This window comes from Hyaena hyaena, unplaced genomic scaffold (genome assembly GCF_003009895.1).
Source record: "Hyaena hyaena isolate Hyena2069 unplaced genomic scaffold, ASM300989v1 scaffold_1082, whole genome shotgun sequence".
Taxonomy (NCBI): domain Eukaryota; kingdom Metazoa; phylum Chordata; class Mammalia; order Carnivora; family Hyaenidae; genus Hyaena; species Hyaena hyaena.
Genome location: NW_024081710.1, coordinates 338,700 through 363,382, shown reverse-complemented (window position 1 = coordinate 363,382; position 24,683 = coordinate 338,700).

Below are 24,683 nucleotides of genomic sequence, written 5' to 3'. Positions count from 1 at the left end.
TTCCCAATAAAGCCTACACAGTTTGCACATCAAAACACCTTAGCTTTCAAATTGATATCTGGATGTAGTAAGATTCACAGAATCTACCTAGTGGCTCAAAATATAGCTTTTTTTCAAGGCCACCACACATAGGAAAGGGGAGAAAGTATCTGAATTATTGGGAAAGGAGAGACTACATAAAAAGCTGGGAAACTAACCTCTAAGAGATCACAATATTATTTTATTGTTATTGGATACAAATTACTATGTAATCCAAAAAGGGTTATCAATTGAACAAAGAACTCCAAAAATCTAAGGCAATAAGGATTTATTTCCTGTTTACTTCCTGGGATTATGTTTGAAGGTGGGGGTTAGGAAGAGTAAACAGTGGTTATGTTCATTCCAGGACCTATGTTCCTTTCATCTGGTGGCCCCATTATCTTTCAAGGCCTCAGAATCCCCTATTGGTTAGCTGTATCTGGCAGCAGGCAGGGAAGAGAAAGTTCTACTGAAGGTCCCATGGAATATTTTACTGGTTAACCAGTGTGGTAGGCAGAATTCTAAGATACTCTAGAAGATTCCCTGCATTCTCTGCATATGAGGTATTTCACCCCTATGATTAGGGTCGATCTGTGGCACAGGTGATTTTTAAAAAGGAGGATTATCTGGCTGGCTTGGATGAAATTATGTGAGACCTGGGTCTAGAGGTCCAAGAGAATCAAAATGAGAAGGATTCAGTGCACAACACATTTTCTATCGTGAGCTTTGAAGAAGGTAGGAGCCACATGACCACCACCTGAGAACAGTCCTCATTGGACAGCTAGTAGGAAAATGGGGATCTCAGTCCTACAACTGCAGGGAAAAACTTTGTAATATGCTCACAAGGACCTGTATACTTTGTCCTATTGAGACACTTTGATTTTGGCCTCTAATACAACTTCAAGAGATTGTAATTCTTATGTAGCTTTCCAGAAAGTCTTGCAGTTTCCCGAGTGATGCATGCTCTCTGTACTTTCAGACAGTGCTCCCTTTTCCTGAAACATCTTTACTGATCTTGTCAATCTACTTAAATAATACTTGTCATTGAAGACTGTCTTCAAATATTACCTTTTCTTTGGATCAAGTCAGGTGCCTTCAGAAATTTTGTAACTGTGAGCCTCTGCCTCGGACACTTGCCCAATTATATTATTATTGCCAATTCCTGAAGGTCTTCCACTATTGCTGGAAGTTCTCTGGGGTGAGGTCTATAACCTGTTTTAATCTCTGTGCTCTCAGAGCATAGTCTAGCACATGAAACATGGGAGACATTCGAAAACATGTTCTATGAATGAGCAAATGCATGAAATGCAGGGAGGAAGTTAATTTGAAAGGGAATTATGGGATAGCATTCAAAAGACACAGTAAACAAATGTTTGAAAGAAAAGAATTGTGGAATTTATTCCACTTTATTTATTTATTTTTGGTCTTTATTGGCAGAATAAATGTTTCCTTCTTTGTAGCTCCCCAGAGAAAGTATATAATTAGCAATTCTGTATTGAATAATCAAACTGCAAAATTATTATATCCTACATAAAAAAAGAAATTGTGATTCACAACAGGCTAAGATTTAAATGATTCTTTTGAGATTTTATGTAATTTCTGTTACAACTCATGAAAACAAGGAGGAGTAAGAAAGATGTGTAAGTAATTTCCTATCATACATTAGAACAAAATATCTAAAGTACACTTTTAAGGATAATAATTAAAATCTTTCTTCTGAAATTCCTTTCGTAAATGAAATAAGCAATCTAATTCTTCAAGAGGAGCTTTTTACCTCTTATACATTTAATTACATCAAGGAAGATATAGTAAATTATTGTTAGATCCAGTTAAATTTTGTAAATGGCCTTTTGCAGAAAGACTAACATCATAGTAAACTTGAATTTCAGTTGTGGAAGTTGATACACTGGACACAATTTATAACAGTAAAGTTTTACCCAAAGTTCATATTTCTACCAAATGCATCCCTCTATAATTATCCCTAAAACAAACAATAGGGAAAGAAATATCAGCACTTAAAACAACTGTTCCAAGGTTGAGGCGGTAATGCTTTGCACTTGAATCAATTTTCCTGAAAGCTATATTGTTCAAATAGTCCTAAGATTCATCATGCAGCTACTCTGAAAAAGAGAGAAAGACTGAGACAATATATACACATGTACATATGTGTTTGTGCATAATTACCCTATTTTTTAATGAATAATCCATAAAGTCACACTTTTCGCTTTAGTGAGGTCTTTCATTGTGCCTCCTGTTAAAATTTAACTTGTTCCTTTTTCTTTCCTTTTCTCTTGTGCATTTAGAGTTTGAGCTACATAGAAGTGAAATTTGAATCAAGGATTAACGAATCACATGTTCATAGTCTCCACTTGAACTGATTCAATATATTGGAATTGAGAGAAGCTTGAGAAACACTTGGTGGCTTTTCTTGTTGTTTTAGGCATTTTGATTTTATAAGCTCTGGATTTTTATCTTAACTTTAAATATAAAGAGCCATTAAGCCTCATGATCTGTCATGTGAAATGCCATATGTGTTTTCCTTCGCTAGGCTTCATTTTCTTGCATTCCTAGTGTATGATGAATCTTGTTCTCAGTTTACAGGTATGTGGACTATTTCGGGTCATGTCCAAGCATTTAACATTCTAGAAGAGGCAGCAGTGTCTTAAAGGGCCTCTTCATCATCAGAAAGTCTCTGAAATTTCAGAGTGATACAAAAATGAAAGTTATTCTCAAAGAAAATTATTTCATATTGTACTTATTATTTATTTAAAGTTGACATTCATCTCTCATAATATGATTTGTTGATTTTGTACTTTCCTTCAATTGAGAAAAATGTGCTTTATGGTCTCTCAGCCAAATGTATATGTTTAAATAATATATCAAATGTGTGAACACATGTAAACAAGGTTCTAATAGTCATTAAAAGTATTATTTCTGTTTAGCAATCCTATATTATAAAATTTTAAAAATTATTAGTGATAAATGGTTCTTCATCATATTCTCTCTAATAATGCCATGAAGTGCAATATTTTTGGTGCATATTTTAGATAAAGTTTCTTTATTTACATATTTCATCTGCATCATTTGGCACTTGGCTTGAGCCGTGTGTAAAGGCAGTAAGAGATCGACAATTCTATGGTCTTCATGAAGTTTGCCTGGTAAGCTAATGGATGTTGAAATATTACCATTAGTCTTGCATAAACTTGGAGCAGAAAAAAAACAATATAAACATTGAAGGGAAGAAAGATTTACTTTAAGGAAGTAAACATACTTCAAAGTTGCCAAGTTTTTCATGTTAAAAGACTGGGCAGTTGGTAAATTATTATGTATCTCCAGTAACATTCTTAACAAATAAACATACGAGACAATGGATATTAAATGAACACCTCTGAACTTTGCATTGACCAAGATACCATAAAGTTCACCATATAGCTCAGTCTCTGCCACAGTGAAGTTAAAGTTTATTTAGTAAGGTACCATATATACACATGGAAACATCATTATATATGGCAGCTTATTTGATCCCCAAATATAAAATATAATACATTATTTAGCACAGAAAAATAGAGAACAGAGCTGGAAGAAATAAAATGATATATGTAGTAAAAATTACAAAGTGCAAATAAAGTGCAATAAAATGACATTTTCATCATCATCAACAGGAGTAAATTGTTATGAATGACAATAAATTTAGGGGCGCCTGGGTGGCTCAGTTGGTTAAGCGTCCGACTTCGGGTCAGGTCACGATCTCACAGTTTGTGGGTTCGAGTCCCGAGTCGGGCTCTGTGCTGACAGCTCAGAGCATGGAGCCTGCTTCAGATTCTGTGTCTCCTTCTCTCTCTGACCCTCCCCTGCTCATGCCGTCTCTCTCTCTCTCTCTCAGAAATAAATAAAAAACAGTAAAAAAAATTTAGGTTTTCGAATAGTTCTTCCTGAGAAATGCATGTCCACTGTGATGCTATATCATAGGATATTTTAACATTAAGGTGGAGTCTTATATGCCTTGGTATTAATTTACCAAGCATCAGTATTTCTGTTTCTTTATCTCACCTTTAAAATGGAAATAATAATACCTACATCATTGAATTGTTTTCATAAATAATAAGGTAATAATATATTGGCAACTTCTAGTAAAATGCCTGGTAATGGCTTTACCACTCAATAAATGATGAATTTTTTAACTAATATGTGTACAATTTTGAAAATCAAATAGAATTATATGTGTGTCCAGACCAAAGCAAAACGAAGAGTGATTAACACTAACATAAATTCGCATACATATGTATATGTCCACATATGTAGGTCTATATAAATATGCATATGTACTAATAGATGTACTGATTTACTTGTTTTCATCCTTCAATATTAAAGTTGTTAGCCTGCATTAAACTAGTTACTACTACTCAGATTCATAACCAAAAATTTCTTTTTTGGTTGGGCAAGTTCTCTACTTTGTCTTAATTTTAGCATGATTTTTTTAACCTTGTGATACAAATTAAAAAAGGGAAAACTGTTTTATTGTTTCTATAATAATTTAGAGAAATAAGGATGGGTACCTTATACATAGTCAAAATTAATGTGTTAAACATGACCATTTTATGCATATGATAATTTTGTGACTCAAAATATTTGATTTAGTCAAACACTCCAGTTACTTAAGGGCCATTCCAGGCATGTAGACTGCACTTCGAGTGTCAGAATCTTCTGGATCAATTATCAGCATGCTAAATGGCTGGTAAAAGACTGTTGCCTACAGTGTTAACAGGTGCTGGCTTATTCTTTAAGAACGGAGAAGCAGGCGCCAACATTCTTCCATCAGTCTCTTGAATAAAAACATCTTCATAACTGTGGATGCAAAATGATGCCAATCAGTCCTTTCCAATTGTTAATACACCCTTTAAGCAAACAAACTTAAAATGGCATGCATTTTTTTCCTGAAAGCATTTCTTGAAATAGAACTGTCAGTGAATGACCATCCTCCCTCCCTATCTTCCTTCCTTCCTTTTACAAGTGCCTACATAATGCTTATTATGTACCCACTGTTTTACAAGGATAATCTTACCCAAATCTTCATCGCAAGACTATGACATAGGTAATATTATCCTGATTTGTGAGAATATCTAGTCTTTGTTTTTTTGTCTTAATTATTTTGGGTAAAACATAGTAACCAATATTTTAAAGGAATATAAATTGCTCAAAAAAAATTCTTTCATGGAGCTCCTGTGCTGACTTTCATTTTTTGGCTTAAAATAATAGATTTACAAAATAACGTCTTCCTTTCCTCCCTTCTTCCCTTGTTCTAGCCTTCGTTTTCTCTCTCTCTCTATCCCTTTTTTGTTGCTTTGCTGCTTTTTGTTTTAGAAAGTTAATTTAAATAAAATTAAAGTTAATGCAACATAAAGTACAACCAGGCAGAATTATAATCTTGACTTCTGATTACATGATTTATGGTATATCCTTTAAAAAATATTTGCATCCATGAACACTAGGTTTATATAATTTTTGTATAATGCAGAGAAACATTATACTTTCATAAAGCTTCTAGTCTGAGAAACAAATATAATGTGTATATAGTGAATAGAAATATTCATGCAATTAGTTTTCTTTAGGGTGGATTTCTATTTTTTCTTTTTTTGCTGCTGAAAATGTTTAGTGCAGATTTTAGCCCTAAAACCCACATTTATTACTTTTGTTATAAAAATTATAACTAATGCTTTTAATATTCATATTAAAATAACTTTAAATAATATTTTATAATTATATCAAATAATGTTCATAATGAAAATTAAAAAGGCAGGTTAAAAATTGGATCTAGACTCTTACTACTAACAGTATACAAATAAAAGCAAGGAAAAAATCATTACTTGTTTTTTCAATTCTTTCCCCCAAATACCACTCATCTATTTCCAGTTTTCTCCATACTTACCACCATACCTGTATCCAAGCTCTCATCTTTGCTTCCCTGGAAAATCACAATATTCTGCTGACCAATATCTCCGGGATTTTCTTGTCTCAATTTATTCCAAAATGATTTTTGAAAAATACATACCATATCACCCTCTTAATTAAATCCTTAGCAGCTTTTCAATACCCTTAAATTAAGTTCAAATTGTAGTAGCAGAGAAAAATCTTCTATCATTCAATTCTACATACTTTGCTACTAATCCTTCTAATAATCTTCCCCTTGCTCTCTATGCAACAATCATACTGAGCATTGTTTTATTTTCCCGTTTTAGAGCTGGAGAGTCAGTATAGATTAATACTCTTTCTCAAATATTCTTGACCCTAAAAAATAAAATTAGATTTCACATTATAATCAATTTATGCTCATACACATATTTTAATGACCCCAACATTTTAACAAATAACACATCCATTTTAGCTGTGACATCCTGTAATATTTTCTATCCTTTTTTCTATTGTATTTAGCAAAAATAGCTCTAGGTAATTGATTTATTAAATTAATTTCATGACACTTTAATAGATCAGGACCCACAGGTTAAAAAATGCTCACATAGCAAATCAAGGTTTTATGTTTTAAAGTTGACAAAAATAGATTCATATCTTAAATTGACATTGGATGACTTGGCAAGCTTTGCTACATTACTTTATCTACAAATCACAGTTTCTTCTTCTACAGAAAGATGGATTAGAGTAGAATTTTCTTTATGTTGTTGATAGAAGACTAAATGATATAATAAATATAAAGTACTTAGAATGATTCCTGTGACATAAAAATGACTGTTATTATTGCTGTTATTGTTAATAATATATTTGTTTCTTGTACACACAGGTTTTTTTTACTAAAATGCTCTTTTCCAATATCCCACATCCATCTTTTATGATGAATTCTATCTCATTTTTTAAGTCTTACATCTGGGATATCTTCTTTGACTCACAAGCTCCAGGATCCCAAGTCAGTTGTCTTGGGACCGAGTAGGCAATTTAAATGTATGAAGCCATTCAGTACTACACAATGGAGTAGTCACACCTGGGGCAAAATAGGGACATAGGCCAGGACCTATGTGCGCACACACATGCACACACACACATACACTATGCCAGTTTGAAGTCCTTGCCTGACATTAGATTCCCTTTTTCTAGCCTCACATAGCTGCCTATAATTTACTTTTTATAATACTCATTAATACTGCAAACATTTGTCTACCATCTGTCTCTCCCTTACCTAATAGACTCTAAGCTCCATATGAGTAGAGCTATAACTGATTTATTTACTTTTGTATTCTTAGCTCTAGGCGCAGTGCATATGGTACTCCTGAGTAGCATACAACAGAACAGAGGGAAATATACCCATATCAGTGCCATAGCATAAACCTAAGTTGGTCTTACTTTACGGGTCCAATAGGCCTCATCTCTTGTGAAAGACACCGTCAACAAATTCTCTAAACTGGCAAAGAAGAGGTTCAAAGGCCATGGGCCACAGTAGAGTCAGGGGTATACTTTCGAGTATAATGCACATGATAATGATGACTACCATGGTCACCAGTATCATCACCAACACTATTATTTTCCGGCCCTATCTTTATGGATTTATGCTTAATCTTAAAAGAAGAATCTAAAATCCTAGCCATCTTATTAAAACCTCTGGGAGGTGGAAAATGCAAGTCAGCATGAGTGAATTCAGCAAAGTTGGTGCCAGAAACTGACAGCAATAGGGGCTGGCATTGTCGGCTGTACATTGATGCTTATTCTGCTTCAGTAACTGGTAGCCTCAGAGCAGGTTCAGTGGTAAGTGAGCCATGGTGGGGAGGGAAGGAGGTATCTTTAAATCTTCATGACAGGATAGATCAGAGCAGGAAACCCTGAGTCTATCGGATCTCAGCTGGTTACCCATGTTCTGAGTTTGGGAATACTTGTGAAATCTTCCAAATGGCTTTAAAGATAAGTTGGGAAAGCTTCAGAAATTGAAGTGGAGCTAAAATTTTAGGAAATGCAGATGCAGGTAAAGCAGAATAAATACAACTTGGAGACTTACTGAGTTCTGAGTTATATTCTTTGGCTAGAGAAACATAAAATGACAATAGTAGTCAGTGTAAATTATGAGGAATTCTTTTTTTTGGTATCTTTTCTGGAACTTTTGTCATAGATTTAATACTTCCAAAATGGAAAAGTACTTTTAAAAGAGTGTTAGTAACCATATTAGTCAAAATTGTAATAATTCATGTATGTTAACAAATTTGATGCTATATGTGGAACTTATTTATATATAATTGGAATCTATATATATGTATAAGTGACATATATATAACTTATGAATTTGTATAACATTATATATTTTACAAGTCTATAAGAGTTCAAGATATATTTAAGCCAAAAGAGTTGCTAAAATTACTTCATAAAAGAGGAACTTGAAACTTGTGATTTGCCCACATTTCCCCCATAAAAGTAGGAGTCAGTTGAGGACTAGAATCATCAGCTCAGCTCACATAAAGCTATTGCTTGGCTACTGAGGATTGGATCTTGCAAATTAGGTAGAAAAACAATATGAAGTTCTCAATACAGAGAGAGACTAGCATTTTTTCCCCCTGTGACAATGAGAGGCTAAAATTAATTGTTAAGATAGTTGGGGGCAGAAAGGAAATGCTAGAAAATTAGCAGCTAAAATAACAGGGAATGCAGTAACCTTTACTTCTCCTCTCCTAAGTAAGTGACTCAAGTGTGTTTTATAATTATGTTGATTTTCACTTTCTCTAAAATTATTGCTTAGTGACAAGTAAACACTACCAGCATCATTTTTACGTAGCCCTAAGTGCTAGAAAAGAAAAATTTATATGTAACCTAGACCTAGAAACCTTAGGGAGATAAAACAGATATTGCCCATAGAGGTGTCAGATTTGCTTAGCAAATGTTTTCCCAGTTAACATGGAATTAAAGTGCTTCATCTCAGTGAAGTTGAGCCATAAATCTGGTAATAGCAATTTTGTGAAATGTGAATTTATAGATTTCAAGCTATGTATGTATGTATGTATTTATTTATTTATTTATAGATCAAGGGAGGAGCAGAGAAAAAGAGAGAGAGAGAGGGGAGATCCCAAACAGGTTCTGCACTATTAGCATAGAGGTCAACATAGGGCTCAATCTCACAAACTGTGAGATCATGACCTGAGCCAAAATCAAGAGTTGCACACTTAACCTACTAAGCCAGCCAGGCGTCCCAATTTTGTGAAATGTTGAAACTGTGTCCAATTTTGATCAAGGGTGCTTTTATGAATCCTCCTGCCTCCATTCTTATTAAGGAAGCCATGCACCGACTCCCACAGGTAGCAGCACTAGAGCCTCCACTAGAATAGAGAAAGAAGAGCTGGGATTGAAATTCAGCATCAAAAATGTGTTCTGGCACTGAGCCTGGAAAACTGGTAGTGGTGTGCAATTGTATTGACAAGTGTGAACACAGAATCTGAAAATGGTTACAGTGCTCTTTTCTCTGTGTGTGTGTTTATGTGTATATGCAGTTATGTATAACAGGTATCTATCCTATAAACTCTTCGAGGAAATGTAAAACAAATGATACATCGCTAAAGCCGGTTAAAATCATTTCAGCCTGGAATACACAGGAATTATAACTTCTGTGAATGGATAGGATATATCTCCCAAAGAATAGCCTCCAAACCCATGCAGCCAACTGTTAGGAAAATCATTGTCATGCTCCGTAAGATAATCAGCCTTTAGTTCCTGCTCATGTGTCATTGCGCCATTCCTCTGGGGTATGCAGTGCAGTAATGCTGAGTATACACATTGATTTTGGCTCTTTAAATTCTGTTTGTTGCAAGCGCATCACACTTCTGGCTGACTCTGAAAAATGGCAGCTCTGTCGGGGCTGGTGTTGGGAAGGAAGTATGCTTAAGCACTTCTAAACTGAAAACAATGTGCTAAATCATGCTCAAGTGTGGCATTAAATCTGCGTGTTATTGGAGTATTAACCAAAAACACAGTAAACAAATAAGCTATCATAAACTACAGAAGAGTAATTCAATTTGTCTGCTTGTGAATATAAGAGATATAGAGTATGTTAGTATATCTTCCAGCCTGCATATGGTAGTGATGAAAAATGCTATGTCACATGCAATAGAGCAAATGAATATAAAGGTTCAAGTGTCATTCTTAGAATGCTTGCCCCAAAATATACGCGAGTGCTATGTAAGAGAATATATATTTTTTAATACTATAGTGCTTGGCAGCCAGTTGAAAAGTCAAGAATTGTTTTTGACATATTCAATGTCATTTAATAGCTTATTAGTTATGTTAGGTCTTAAAAAATCAACAGCATTTTGTGGCATGTGCACATATATTTGATCAAGCCTATTCAGTAGGTATTATTCTTCTTTTGAGATGAGAAGACTAATTTATAGAGAGGTTAAATGCCTTGCCTAAAATTCCATGGCCAGCAGCAGGAGACAAGCCTTGAAGCTGAGAATATCTCATTAAAGGGCATGACCCTGCACTTAGTCTCTGGTCTTTGGGGCCAAAGGACAGACGGGCTCAGTTTTTAGGACCTTGAGGCCATAGCGATGCTTTGAATCCATCTTATCTCAAATAGGTTGGCATACTCAATTCCAGCATTGCCATTGCCTGCAGTCGTTTATACATTGTATGTAACACAGTTGCTGAGACAAGAATGACATTTTGGATTAGCAGATTTCACTACAGTAAAATATGTGAATTTTTAAACCTTAAAATAATCTTTTAAAATTCTTCACTTCATGTATTCAATTACCTGGAGACTTGAAGCAAATTTTTTTTTTTTTGTGAGATTCATGAATGGATGACTGTTCAGTCCTTCGAAGCACACACCTATCAGCATCTCTTCCACAGAGAAGTGGGGCAGGTCCTTTCTCTAAAATTGCTGCTCGGGACACTTCTTCTGGAAAATTGGTCTTACCTCCCAGACAAAGCAGACTGGCACCATGCAGCCTACCATATTTCTCCATTTGTCCCACAGGTCAAGATCTCTGGAAGGCAGCTATATTTCTTTGGTCTCTGTTGTATCACTTTGGAGGTATAAAAAGCAGGAGCCATTTTTTTGTTTCATCCCCAAGTCTTCCCTAGGAATTACTGCTATGCTGAACTACTAAGAAAGTGGTCTTTCATTTCCAGACCCCGAAGAATGTTAGCAGTTAACTTTTACCCTCTCTACTTAGATATTTGTCTAGAGTTTCTCCTAGTTATATATATTTGTAGGCTTCTGAGATTCTGGAAACATAATGTCTCTCTCTTCTTTGTTCTTGCTTATTCAGAAATGTGAATCTTTCGAGTTCTAACTGCAATGCCTATCTTTTCTTAAAAACAATCTAGCTTGAAGCAAATTTCCCTATTTTCAGTTACCAATAATTAGAAAAATTTTAAAAAACATAAGTAAATAAACATATTTTTGACTTTCCATAGTCATCCATATATTAATTTTTTTCTCATATATTTTGACTTTTCTTGATTTTTAAGGAATGTAGCCATCTAAAATCCTCCATAGAAAGAGGCAGATATCAAATACAAGTGGATGTAAATAAATGAACTCTAAATAACTGGAGTTCCAAATCTTAGTGCAAATAAATATTAAATAATACTGGGGATATTTTAAAATTTTTATTAATGTTGATTTATTTTTGAGAGAGAGAAAGAACGTGAGCTGGGAAGAGGTAGAGAGAGAGGGAGAGAAGGAGACACTGAATCTGAAACAGGCTCCAGGCTCTGAGATGTCCGCACACAGCCCAACATGGGGCTTAAACTCATGAACTATGAGATCGTGACCTGAGCCAAAGTCAGATACTTAACTGACTGAGCCACCCAGGCACCTCAATGGGGATATTTTTCAAAAATCAAATTCTAATTACTGGCCCTAGAAAGCTGGATTCAGTAGGTCTAAGGTGGGTCCCAGAATCTGTTTTGGAAGACATGCATCTCTGACTATCAATTTTTAATAAATACTGACCTGGAAGAAAAAGCTTATTCCTGCTTTCTTTGTATGTTCATAGGAAGGGAATTCTAGACATGACACTATGTTGTCCCAGGAGAATGTTGGTAGGCCAAAGGTCGTGTGGAAGTCCATGATGGTGTGCAGAACTACAACCCATAAGCTAAAATTCTGGAACCTGGTCATAGAGAAGATGGGGCTGGTGGTGCTGTAGCCACCTGCAGAGTTGGAGGTAGGCTCAGCTGAAGCCATTGCTCAGTGTCTGGTCCATGTGGTCTAGACTCCCAGCCCCCTGGTCAGACACCATGTGTAGATGACAACTTCATTGGCCAAGTCAACATGGAGCCCTCTCTCATCATCATGGCTGCAACCCAGAAGGAGGCGTATGTCCGTCCCCATACACCTACCCACCACAGCCTTCTTGGCCCCACCCCCAATAAAATATATAGTTCCTGAGGTAGGGGTGGGGACCTCAAAGAATATAATTTAAAAATTCCTAGGCCTTCCTGCCTCTGAGCTGTTCCCTGCTTTGACCACCAGAAAGTCAGAAGCCAGAAGCCAGAATATCAAGTCATGAATCTCGATGTGCTGACTCAGTGGGAATTGATGGGAAAATGTAGGTAGAAATGCAGGCTGAAAACAGCATTAAGATGAAGGGAGGTGGTGAAGAATACATTATATGAAAACTGGGTGTCTACCATAGCAATAGTGTAAAGTCCAGATTTCCCCAGCTGCAGGCCGGTTTGAAATTCAGCTGAGATACAAGAGGGCAAGGAAGACAACAAGTGTCTGAGTGGTAAGAAATAGCACACAGATTAAAAATTAACTATGAATAATTCATGTTTCAGAATCATCTATATGGTTTAAGATGATATGTTAATGGCATAACACAATTAACAAAGTAATATGTTGAAGTACTATTCAGACTTATATTCCATTTCCATGGATTCCTATTTCAATGATTTTTATTTAAAGAACATAAAACACAAATAAGTAGTAATTGATATAAATTTCCTCCGATATATTTGAATTTCACATCCTTGTCTTGGTAGTGACAGCAATACTGACTCAGTCAACATTTCTGTGTGCGTTACTGCATTGAATGCATTCAGTTTTACCCTAAGTTAAAAAGAATATATATATTTTTATAATGACCTACCTAAACGACTGAATTAGAAAATGTACTAATTTGTAATCAGACTTGCAAAACTTATCCTTTTTTTTAATGATTTATTTATTTCTGATAAAGAGAGAGAGAGAGAGAGACAACATGAGCAGGGAAGGGTCAGAGAGAGAGGAGATACAGAATCTGAAGCAGGCTCCAGGCTCTGAGTTAGCTGTCAGCAGAAAGCCCGACGTAGGGCTCGAACCCATGAACCATGAGATCATGACCTGAGCCAAAATCAGGTGCTTAACTGACTGAGCCACCCAGGGCCCCATAAAACTTCTGTCTTTATAAGTATACATATATCACATAAGGAAATGATAGCAGAAGTTGCAAAGTCTAATAGATTTTATATTTAGATGCATTGCAGATCTAATATATTACACTCTTAAAAAAATTTTTTTTTACATTTATTTATTTTTGAGAGAGAGAGACAGAGTACAAGCAAGCGAGGAGTAGAGAGAGAAGGAGACACAGAATCTGAAGCAGGATCCAGGCTCTGAGCTGTCAGCACAGAGCCCTACGAGGTGCTGGAACCCACAAACTGTGGCTCTAACCCACAAACCATGAGATCATGACCTGAGCCAATGTCAGAACCTACTGAGCCACCCAGGCGCCTCTAATATATTATACTCTTGCAGCAGAGTTAAGATCAAATATGTGGCCCATTATGATCCAAGTCCTTCCTTCCTGTCTCTAAAATGTTCTTCAGTTTATTGCTAACTCTAGTGACCCTGGCCAGCGTTCTGCCCTTTCCTAGAGGATGCCTGACATGTCTCTCTCGGCACCAGGTACTTTCTATTCTTATGGCAGGTGCAGTTCCCTGCCCTTTTTGTGGCTTGTCCTTTTGTGGATGATCCTTTTGAAAGTGGGCCCCTCCAGTTATTCCTTGAACAGCAACCTTGTTATTTCCTTCTTGGCACTTGCTGCAAGCTGCACTCATTTTGGTTATTTGCTTAACTATATATTGTCTGTTTTAGACAATAATTAGAATGTAAGTTCTTTAAGCAGAGTCATCTGGTATGTCTTGCTCACTGTGGATTTAGTTCAGGACTGAGTGTTCAGCAATTTTTTTTTAATTAGTGAGTGAAAGAGCACACTTTTTTCCACAACTATTGTTTTCTCTCATTTTGTATTATGAGAAACATGTGTACGAATTTCCCAAACCCTTTAGGTTCTAAGCTTGAATCGTACACATAGAAAATCATAAAACTATGAACAGTTATCTTAGTTATATTCTTCCTGGAGCCCTTATTTGCTTTTACTGTATAATATTCCTAAATATTTAAAGTGTTTATTAATAAATATTTTAAAACCATCAAAGATATTGTTGACCCTATATATACTTATGATGAATAAGATTGTATTACATTGGCTGCTTTAACAAATGTGGAAGGGGAGCCTGGGTGGCTTTGTCAGTTGAGCGTCTGACTCCAGCTCAGGTCACAATCTATGGCTTATGATTTTGAGCCCTGCACTGGGTGCTGCTGTCAGCTCAGAGTCTGCTTTAGATCCTCTTGCCCCTTTTCTCTTACAGGCTCTTTCTCTCAAAAATAAATATTTTATTTGTATTAGTTGTCTTTATATTATTTATTTACATTATTTATTTTACTTATAATTGTGGAAATCTATAGGGCACATCATAAAACTAAAAAGTATATCACAAAAACATGTGTGCTATTTGCAACTATAAAAAAATAGCTACATCTAGGCATAGCATAGAAGGTATTGTGTAAAATGTTGAAGGTGTTTACCTAACGGTGATGGGGTAATAGGCAATTTTAATTTTCTTTATATTTCCAATTTTTATAAAATATGCATGCACTGTTTTTTACATTAAAAAAAGCTAATACCCAGAAAGTCACTGAACAATTAAGAAAGTAAATTGCCTTTAATTGCAAGATAAAGCTGCAGAGAGTAGAGTGATTAATTTCTTTCCTAACTATTTAGAGTTTTATATGTTGCAGGATGTGTCAGGTTTTCAAGAAATGAAATCTAGTTCCTACCCTTCACTATATAAGTTGTGTTTACAATAAAATAAATTCCATTAAAATGGAATGTTGTAAATTATTAGGAAGAATATGAGATGCAGAGATGGGTAAGTTATTTCCTGGGAGGAGATTAGAGAGTTTTTCATGGGAATGCCATCAAGATCACAAGCATATGGACTGTGAGAGGAAGACTGTCCAGATCAAGGGACTAACATCTAGGAAGGGGACTAGACAGGCAGACATGGACTGTTTTGGGAAAAAGAAGTAGGCATGTTTGTGTGAAATAGGAGGTATTTTTTAAAAGAGTTCAACAAATGAAAAACAAGGAAAGATCCATGGGCCTGACTTACGGACTCATGAGAAGAGTCACCCAGGGAGTAAACCTGGGGTGGCTGCAGAATATCGACGTGACAGAAGATGACCAACTTGGAAGGGCATGAGGTGAGTCAGGGAGATGATACATGTAGTTCTAAACAAGCTGGGCTTCAGTATCTTTGTGTCTCATTTGAGAGACGTGCATTCAAATGTAAAAGAGAGGACTATGACGCCCAGGAAGACACTTGGGCTACACATAAAATGCACCTTCACAGAGCTAGAGCAAACCTAAAATTTGCATGGAACTACAAAAGACCTTGAATAGCCAAAGCAATCGTGAAAAAGGAAAAACAAAATGGAGGTATCACAATCCCATACTTCAAGTTGTATTACAAAATAATAGTAAGTATAACAGTATGGTACTGGCATAAAAATAGACACATAGATCAGTGGAATAAAATAGAAACTCAGGGAGCACTTGGGTGGCCTAGTCAGTTTGTCTGACTATTGATTTCTCTTGATTTTGGCTCAGGTCATGATTTCAGGATTCCATGAGATCGAGCCCCGTGTCGATTCTCTCTCTCCTTCTAACTCTGCCCCCCCCAAAATAAACTAATTAATTAAAAAAATAGAAAACCTAGAAATAAACCTATAATTACATGGTCAATTAATCTTTGAAAAAGGAAGAATGAATTATCAATGGGAAAAAGACTGTCTCTTCAACAAATGATGTTGGGGAAACTGGACAGCTGTATGCAAAATAATGAAACTGGATCATTTTATTTCCCCATAGGCAAAAATAAACTCAAAATGGATTAAAGAACTAAACATGAGATCTGAAACTATAAAAACCTTTGAAGAGAGCACAAACAGCAATTTCTCTAAAATCGGTCATAGCAACATTTTTCTATATACTATGTCTTCTGAGGCAAGGAAAATAAAAGTAAAAATAAACTATATAAATAAAAAGCTCTTGGAGTGAAGGAAACAATCAACAAAACTAAAAGGGCAACCTACTGAATGAGAGAAGATATTTGTAAATGGCATATCCAGTAAAAGGATAGTATCAAAAATATATAAAGAACCAATACAACTCAATACCTAAACAACAAATAAACCAATTAAAAAACGGTCAGGAAACATAAACAAACATTTCTCCAAAGAGACGGCCAACAGACACATGAAAAGATCACTCATCATCAGAGAAATACAAATCGAAACTACAATGTGAGCGTACCTCACACCCATCAGAATGGTTAAAATCAAAAGCACAAGAAAGAACAAGTATTGGTGTGGAGAAAAAGGAATTCTCTTGCACTGTTTGTGGGTATACAAACTGGTACAACCACTGTGGAAAACAATATGGAGTTTCCTCAAAAAATTAAAAATTGAATTACCCTAATATTCCAGCATATATTCCATATATATATATATATATATTCCATATATATATATATAGCGGTGTTATTTATATAGGCCAGAGATTTCCAAACCTGGGTGTCAAAATCATTGACAGAACTGTCTAATAATTTAATATACATGATATACACTAACTGAGTAAATCAATAAATTAGTGCTTAACCTACATCTTGAATCACCATTGCTAATATCCTCTTCAAGTATATTAAGTTATGGTATTAGAGAACAAAAAAATTTACATTAGGCTTTACAAAATTCAATATTCAGTATGGTCCATAATTGATGTGTTTTTTGTGTGATATTAACATTCACAAAGAAAGAGTGGTATTTTAATTCATCAGTAGTTAAAAAGATTAAGAATGTACCAAATTCATACAATTCAGGGTTCTTAATATCACTTTTCTGGCACTCTCCTTTCCCGTACTGGGCAAGTGACTTTTTGTTAGTGGCTATGAAAAGGATCATAATATATCCATGATGTCATAGTCAATTAAATGTTGTATCAAATCTAACTCATTTTACATTGCCCTGATTTCACACCTAGTTTTGGGCGTTTTCACTGTACAAAATGCAGAAGTACAATGCCTTCTTGTCTTTTTAAATAATGGTACTAGCAACAAATTAACTGTTGTTTTTTCTTATTTCCACTACTAAAAGTCATTGAGTCCCCCTTTCACCCCAGCTCACTGACTTTAAAAATTAATGTTTACTTAAAGAATGAAAAAAGCAATTACCCTCCAAAAAAAGATGTTTCCAAACCCAAATGTTCACTATTATTCTTTCAAATTAAATCAGGAAAAAATGTTTCTTTGAAATAAATTAGAAAGACTGTGCCAATGGTAATAAAAATTCATCAAGTTCAACATCTGCACATGTTTCCATAAGCATAATCATTCCTAAAATAAATCAGTACAGAGAAACTGTCAGATGGCTAACTCTAAAATCAGAAATATTACATTGCAATTTAATTGTATTTAATTGTAATATGAAATATTACAATTTTCCCACAATATAAACCTGCTTTGATACGTAATTAGGAATGGCTAGAATCATTGCTCCACATTTTCTACCAGTATCCAATTATAATTTCCCCCTTCTGTACTCACCAATATTCAATTATACTATTGTGCTCTTATGATATGATTATTATTACAATTTTATTCCATTCCGAAAGGGCATATGTTATGTTTTAATATCATGGAATTGCTATCAGATTCTTAGGAGGGGCCTTTGAATTGGCAAAGAGATCCTCAAAGAAAAGAGTTTTAAAACCAAGACACCTCTTCCATCATGTCTTATCTTCCTCACACACATCCTGTTTCTCTTTCCATTATCAGCTCACTCTGTGTGTATTTAATTTTGATGAATCCCAAAACTTTGGAATCTGAAGGAACTTCAGAGAGTATTTTAATCAAGCCCTTTAGCCTCTTCACATATAATTCTCTTCTACAAAATTGCTGTAAATAGTAACTCAGTTGGGATTTGGCTGCATCTTCTAGTGGTATATTTTATTGCTTGGCAATCTGAATTGTCAAGTGGTTTCTCATAAGCAGACAAAATACCTTCTCCTGTATCTTCCCATCACTGGTTTTAATTACACCCTCCAGAGTCATATGGCATAAGATAAAGTATATCTGATTTAGCCAGTTTTGGTCTAGTTTACCCAAATTTGAGTAATGTACACACAAGAAACCATAAGGATTTGTGTCTCTTAGGCTTATCTGTGATTTACCAGCTGTTTTATATTGCTGGAAACTTTTGAAGTAGTTATTATAATCCCTCATATTTTGGCACATAATAAAAATTCATCCTCTGAGCGTATGAACTAATGTCAGAAGTTGTAGTGTAGAAGTGTACAAATACTATAGAAGTATGTGTAGAATTTTTGTCATGAAAATTATGTTTTTGAAAAGTGATGTTGTGAAATCAATGTGTGTGTGTGTGTGTGTGTGTGTGTGTGTGTGTGTGTGAATAGCATATAGGGACATTATTAGTAGGGCAAAGAGCTCCATCTGGAAAATTAGGGGTTATAGCCAGGCTGGAGTAAACTTTTTAGGTTCTGTGATTTCTCTAGAGAGAAAGAAAACTGATCTTAGAACCAGAAGGTTGATATCAAAACTAGATTAGACTGCCACTATTTAGCTGGGCAAACTTCAGCAAGTTGAACTCCTGCACTGCATCTATAAGGTGAGGTGATTCACACTCCATGTAGAACTCCTGTGGAAAGTATAAATGAGGTGACCGAGTCATTCATTGCAGCAAACAGTGTCCCTGGTATATAGGCAGTGTGGTGTAGTGATTAAAAACAGTCTTTGAATCAAAAAGTTGGGTTCCACCTATAGCTTTTCACTGAGTACTTGTCGTCAAGTTATTTGACTTCTCAGAGCTTCGGTTTCCTCATTTGTAAAATGAAAACCTAGGCTTCATAAACCAATTGGTTTTCAATTTTTTACAAAAAATTTTAATTGTAGATAATATTTATGATAGTATAATGAATCTATGCATTCCTATCACCTAAATTCAACCAGATTTTACCACACCATTACCCCTTTTTCATTTATCATTGCTATCTTTATTTTAACTTTTTAAAAGAATTTTTAAAGTTTATTTTTATTTATTTATTTGTTTAGAGAGAGAGAGAGAGAGAGCACACATACATATGTGGCATGGGTTGGGGGGAGAGCAGAGAGAAAGGGAGAGAGAAAATCCTAAGCAGGCTCTGCACTGTCAGCATAGAGTCTATCAGGGGGCTCAAACTCATGAACTATGAGATCATGACCTGAGCCCAAATCAAGAGTCAGACACAATCGACTGAGCCACCCAGGTGCCCCTCATTTCTCATTGTTATCTTTTGAGGACTAAATAAGATAAAATGCATGTTGTGCTTAGCATAGTTCCTGGTTCAGAGTAAATACACAATAATTTTATTACATGCAGTTTCCCTTTAAAATTATTCATCCACAAAATTAGGAGACTATTACCTAACAGGAGAACTCTTTGAAAGATCAAACTCTGAAAAAGTGAAGTGATCATGTTTTTTAATCTGGAAAGCGAAATAAAATTGTAAAGGCAACTTATATGGTCAAAGGCAATCACTGTTACTTGCAGAAAAGGAGATGCAAGTAGTACCATACATACATGTCTGCAAAAACAAGGCGGGTGTGTGTGTGTGTGTGTGTGTGTGTGTGTGTGCTCTATCATTAATGCACAGAGGGAAAAAAGGAAGAAACATAACATAGAAAGCTATAAAGTGCTCAAAGACAAATTTCCCACAGCCTATTATTGAGTGGGGTTGACCCTAAAAGACAGAACTTGCTAAGTGCCCTGGCCACTAGGCCAGGTAAATGCTTTTAGGATGTTACTAGGAGATATATATAGGAGATCAGGTTTGACTTTGACTTCTCCTGCCCTTTTCCTTTTATTCTGCTACCTGGAAAAGATCAGCCAGTTGAAGGCGGCTGTTTAGTTGCTTTTCACATTTCACTCTACCCAGGATCCATCTGTTACATTTTCTTTTTAAATGTTTATTTACTTTTGGGAGGTGAGGAAGGGCAGAGAGGTGGGGTGTTGGGGGGCACAGAGGATCTGATATAGCCTCTGAGCTGCTGATATCAGAGAGCCAGATGCCGGGCTTGAACTCAGGAACCCTGAGATCATGACCTGAGTCAAAGTTAGACACTCAACCGACCGAACCATCCAGGTACCCCACACTGCTGACTTATCTATCTATCTATCTATCTATCTATCTATCTATCTATCTGTCACTTTCCTACCAAAATTAAATCCTAAATTGTGCATTAGAGATTAAGAGACTGAGAAAGTTTCTTAATCAGTTTCATACATAAATGAGGAAATTATGTAACTTGCTTAAGTCTATACAATAGTGGGCTCAGGATTTGAGATTAGAGCTATTGGATTTCAAACCAAACGTGTCAATATACCATGCTTCAATTTTCTTCATCTTTGCCAATGAAAAGTTCAATCAATTCAAATAATACCTCTTCCAAAAAGTTTTCTTGAATCATTCCAACTGGAAATTCTTTCTCCACTTTGGTGGTAACTGTCTTTTAGCCCTAAACTTTTATTATCACTATATATACAGGTTTGTATAGCCAGCTAGCTAAGTTACAAGTTCCTCATGATGAAAAATCAGATCTCATTCAGTTCTGTATTCCCCACCCCACAAGTCTAAGATATACTGGTTGCTTAGTAAGTACACATAGAGTGAATCTAAGGTAGTACTGCAATTAACATTCCCCTGAGAAGCTTTTTTCTACTTAAAATAAGTGGAATATGATACAACCTTATTTTATTCAGGTAAATTTTGATAGATATTTTAAATTAATCTTTATCATCTTATTTTTGTTTCTTCTACAGTTAGCTGATTGATTGAAACAAAAGACATGGTTAAGAAATTTTAATATTAAAGTAGGAGTTAAAAATTCATTATCAGTAGTTTGTTTATTTTTTATGGTTTCTTTTTTTTTTTTTCTTCAGAGAGAGCACAAGTCAGGGACAGGGGCAGAGGGAGAGAGAGACAGAATCTTAAGCAGACTCCATGCTCAATGCGGAGCCAGACATGGGACTCCATCCCATGACTTTGGGATCATGACCTGGGCTAAAATCAAGAGTTGGAAGCTCAACCAACTGAGCCACCCAGGGCCCCCCAACTATATTTTATTTATTTATTTATTTATTTAAATGTTTTTTTGTTTATTTCTGAGAGAGAGAGACAGTGTGAGCAGGGGAGGGTCAGAGAGAGAGGGAGACACAGAACCTGAAATAGGCTCCAGGCTCTGAGCTAGCTGTCAGCACACAGCCTGTTGCGGGGCTCGAACCCACAAACCATGAGATCATGACCTAAGCTGAAGTCGGACTCTTAACCGACTGAGCCACCCAGGTGCCCCTATATTTTATTTTTAAAAATACTTTCTGACAAAACAATTTGACCAGCATGGTCACAATATATTCACAGGCCAATGTAGTGGCCATTGTAGTGGTAAATTACCACATTTCTCTCCATCTCTGAAGAAATCATCATATAGGAAACAAATTATATTTGTTTTTAAAATCTGTACATAAAGCTTATGTAGAGGTGGATGAGGAGGTTTCATTCCATGCATTTAGCATTTTAATACAGAAATTTATTTTAGTACTATAGAATTTTTCAATATAAAAACTTTCTAAATAAGAATATAATAAATACAGCCCCTCTACTCAGCTTGTGGATACCTGTTATGTATATTTATACTCTAGATTCCATTGATGATAAATCTTATTTCTGGAAATAGTTTAAGTTATGGCTGACTTTTTAAACAAAAGGGTATCATACTATAAAATGGAATTTTTACACTTTATATCTTTTAGCTTCATTATGAGATTTCCCTTCCACTAATTTTCAATAGTATGAAAAATCTTCCCTGCTTATAAAAATTAAAAAGTAATTCCTATTCTTTTAGAAAGAGTATCATAAATATAGTGATGTGATATAAGAAACAGTAGTTAGTTGCATCTTAATGGGAACATGCCATTTGGTTATCATTTTAAACATGGAATTTGCATGTTTAAATTAAACAGCTCTGCAGAAAGTATGTGAAGCTGGTTTATCTGAAAAAGATGATGACATAGCAAGAGTGTATTAGCCTGTGTTATTTATTTCCACATGTGGCAATTATGAACTTGGCACATCTACTTGCCATTCATGAAGATCCATCCAAAATCATTAGAACAAATAGCAGGGCCAGCCAGGAGAATGGGCATGTGGCATGAATAAGGTGCTAATGGGAAGAACAATTGATAAGGAAGAACAAATGCAATTGAATCACCACTCTCTAAAACGCCACCTTGCAGATAAAAAACAAGGAGGCAGTGAAAGTAATGATTAGGGATGGGGGTGGTGGCCATAGAGGAGGCGGGGGGAGTGCAGCATATGTCTCAGGTGGTGGGAGGTTGAGAAAGTGGGTAGAGAATGGGGGATGGGTAGAAAGAAAGAGATGATGGAAGCTGGGGTAGAAAAGGGGGTTTCCAACGAAAAGAAGATTATGGTGGGGAGGGAAGTCATGGGAGACAAGGGAGCTATTAGGAAAAAGGAAGTTATGGAGATCCTGATGGAGGGGGTGGTAGTAGATCTAGGAGATAACAAAAACTACAAAAATTAGGTAACAATACTGACTTCTTGATAGATACATTATGCATAGTATTCTAAAGAACATATTAGAATATCATCTTTGAAGTAAATACCATGTTAGGCCCTTTGATGATATAATTCTTGAACTGGTTAATATGTAAGAGCACTGATCTATATTCTCTCTTAGAAGTGATTTTTCCCTTAAAACCTGTGTGCCCTGAAACATGTTGTGTACTTTAAATGACAAAAAAATGAACGAAAATAATTTTTAAAGGTAAATATTTGTTACCATTGGAAAATGGCAAGTATTTAGATTTTCTTAGTCCAGATTTTGTGTTTATAAGACATAGTATATATTATATGTAGGAGTGAATAAATTGATATTTTTACTTTTGTTTAGGGAGTTTATTAACCTAATAGCCAACCAATAATGATAACTTATAATGCATAACCCAAAAATATAAAGTGTAACTATTTAAAACAATTTTTTTAAGTTTATTTACTTTGAGAGAAGAGAGAAAGTGAGCAGGGGAGGGGCAGGGAGAGAGGGAGAGAGAGAGAGAGATAGATAGAGAGAGAGAATCCCAAGCAGGCTCTGCACTGTCAATGCAGAGCCCCACTCAGGGCCAGAACCCATGAACCATGAGATCATGACCTGAGCCAAAGTCAAGAGTTGGATGCTTAGCCTAGAGAATCATCCAGACACCTCTAAAGTATAACTATTTTTATATCCTGATTGTCATCTTAAAATATCAGTTCTATAAAATTGGTTTTTCAAGTGACTCCTACAAATATTGGATATTCTTCTTGTGTTTTATCCTGATGCTGGTTGGGACAGAGCAAGCTCAGTCATGTTGTCTTCTTGGATTAGACTTCTCAGATGCAGCAAATAAAATATGAGATACAGTTAATTTTTAATTTCAGATAAACTATGTTTTTCTTAAGTATAAATATATTCCATGTATTTCACAGGACATACTTGTACTAAAAATAATTTATTTTTTATCTAAAATTGAAATTTAACTTAATGTTCTGTGTTTTATCTAGAAACCTTATTTTAGACAAGTCATGTAATTTGTATTTCACAAGGCCCTCTCCATAGAACTAGTGTTAGATTTACTATACATGGGTCAGAAGCACAATATACTGCTTTTTCTCCCCTATGAATAGGTTAAAAAAAATTATACAGGGCACTTATTTAGGAATTTTGACTCAAAAAAAAGGCTGACATTCAGAGGCCCTCAGGCTTGGCTTGACCTTGAATATTTCAGGATGTCTTCGCACAAGTCATATACTATGAGTTCAGAAACCTTGATTCTGTTTGGAAGATGGACATTCAAATCTATATTACCTTGTCAGTTTTGGAGTACTTTAATTAATAATAGGTGGCATTTATTATTAACTGTAAAACTAAGTACTTAAAATACATTAGTTAATTTAATCTTTGCAGCTATTGTATCTGTTAAGTTCTGTATTTTACTACTAATTTTTGGGCAAGAAAATACAAGAACAGAGGAATTGAGTAGTTTTGTCAAGGGTCAGCTAATAAGAGGTAGCCCTGGAATTTGCACTCAGCCTGTCTGATTTCATTTAATTTTTTTTCTCTTGACACCTATTCTATTCCACCTCTGAGCCTTGAGATAAAAATCACACAGACATTTCATGAGATTTGTCTATGAAAAATAGACTGAAAGCCACCAGTAGCTTTATATTTCATAATAA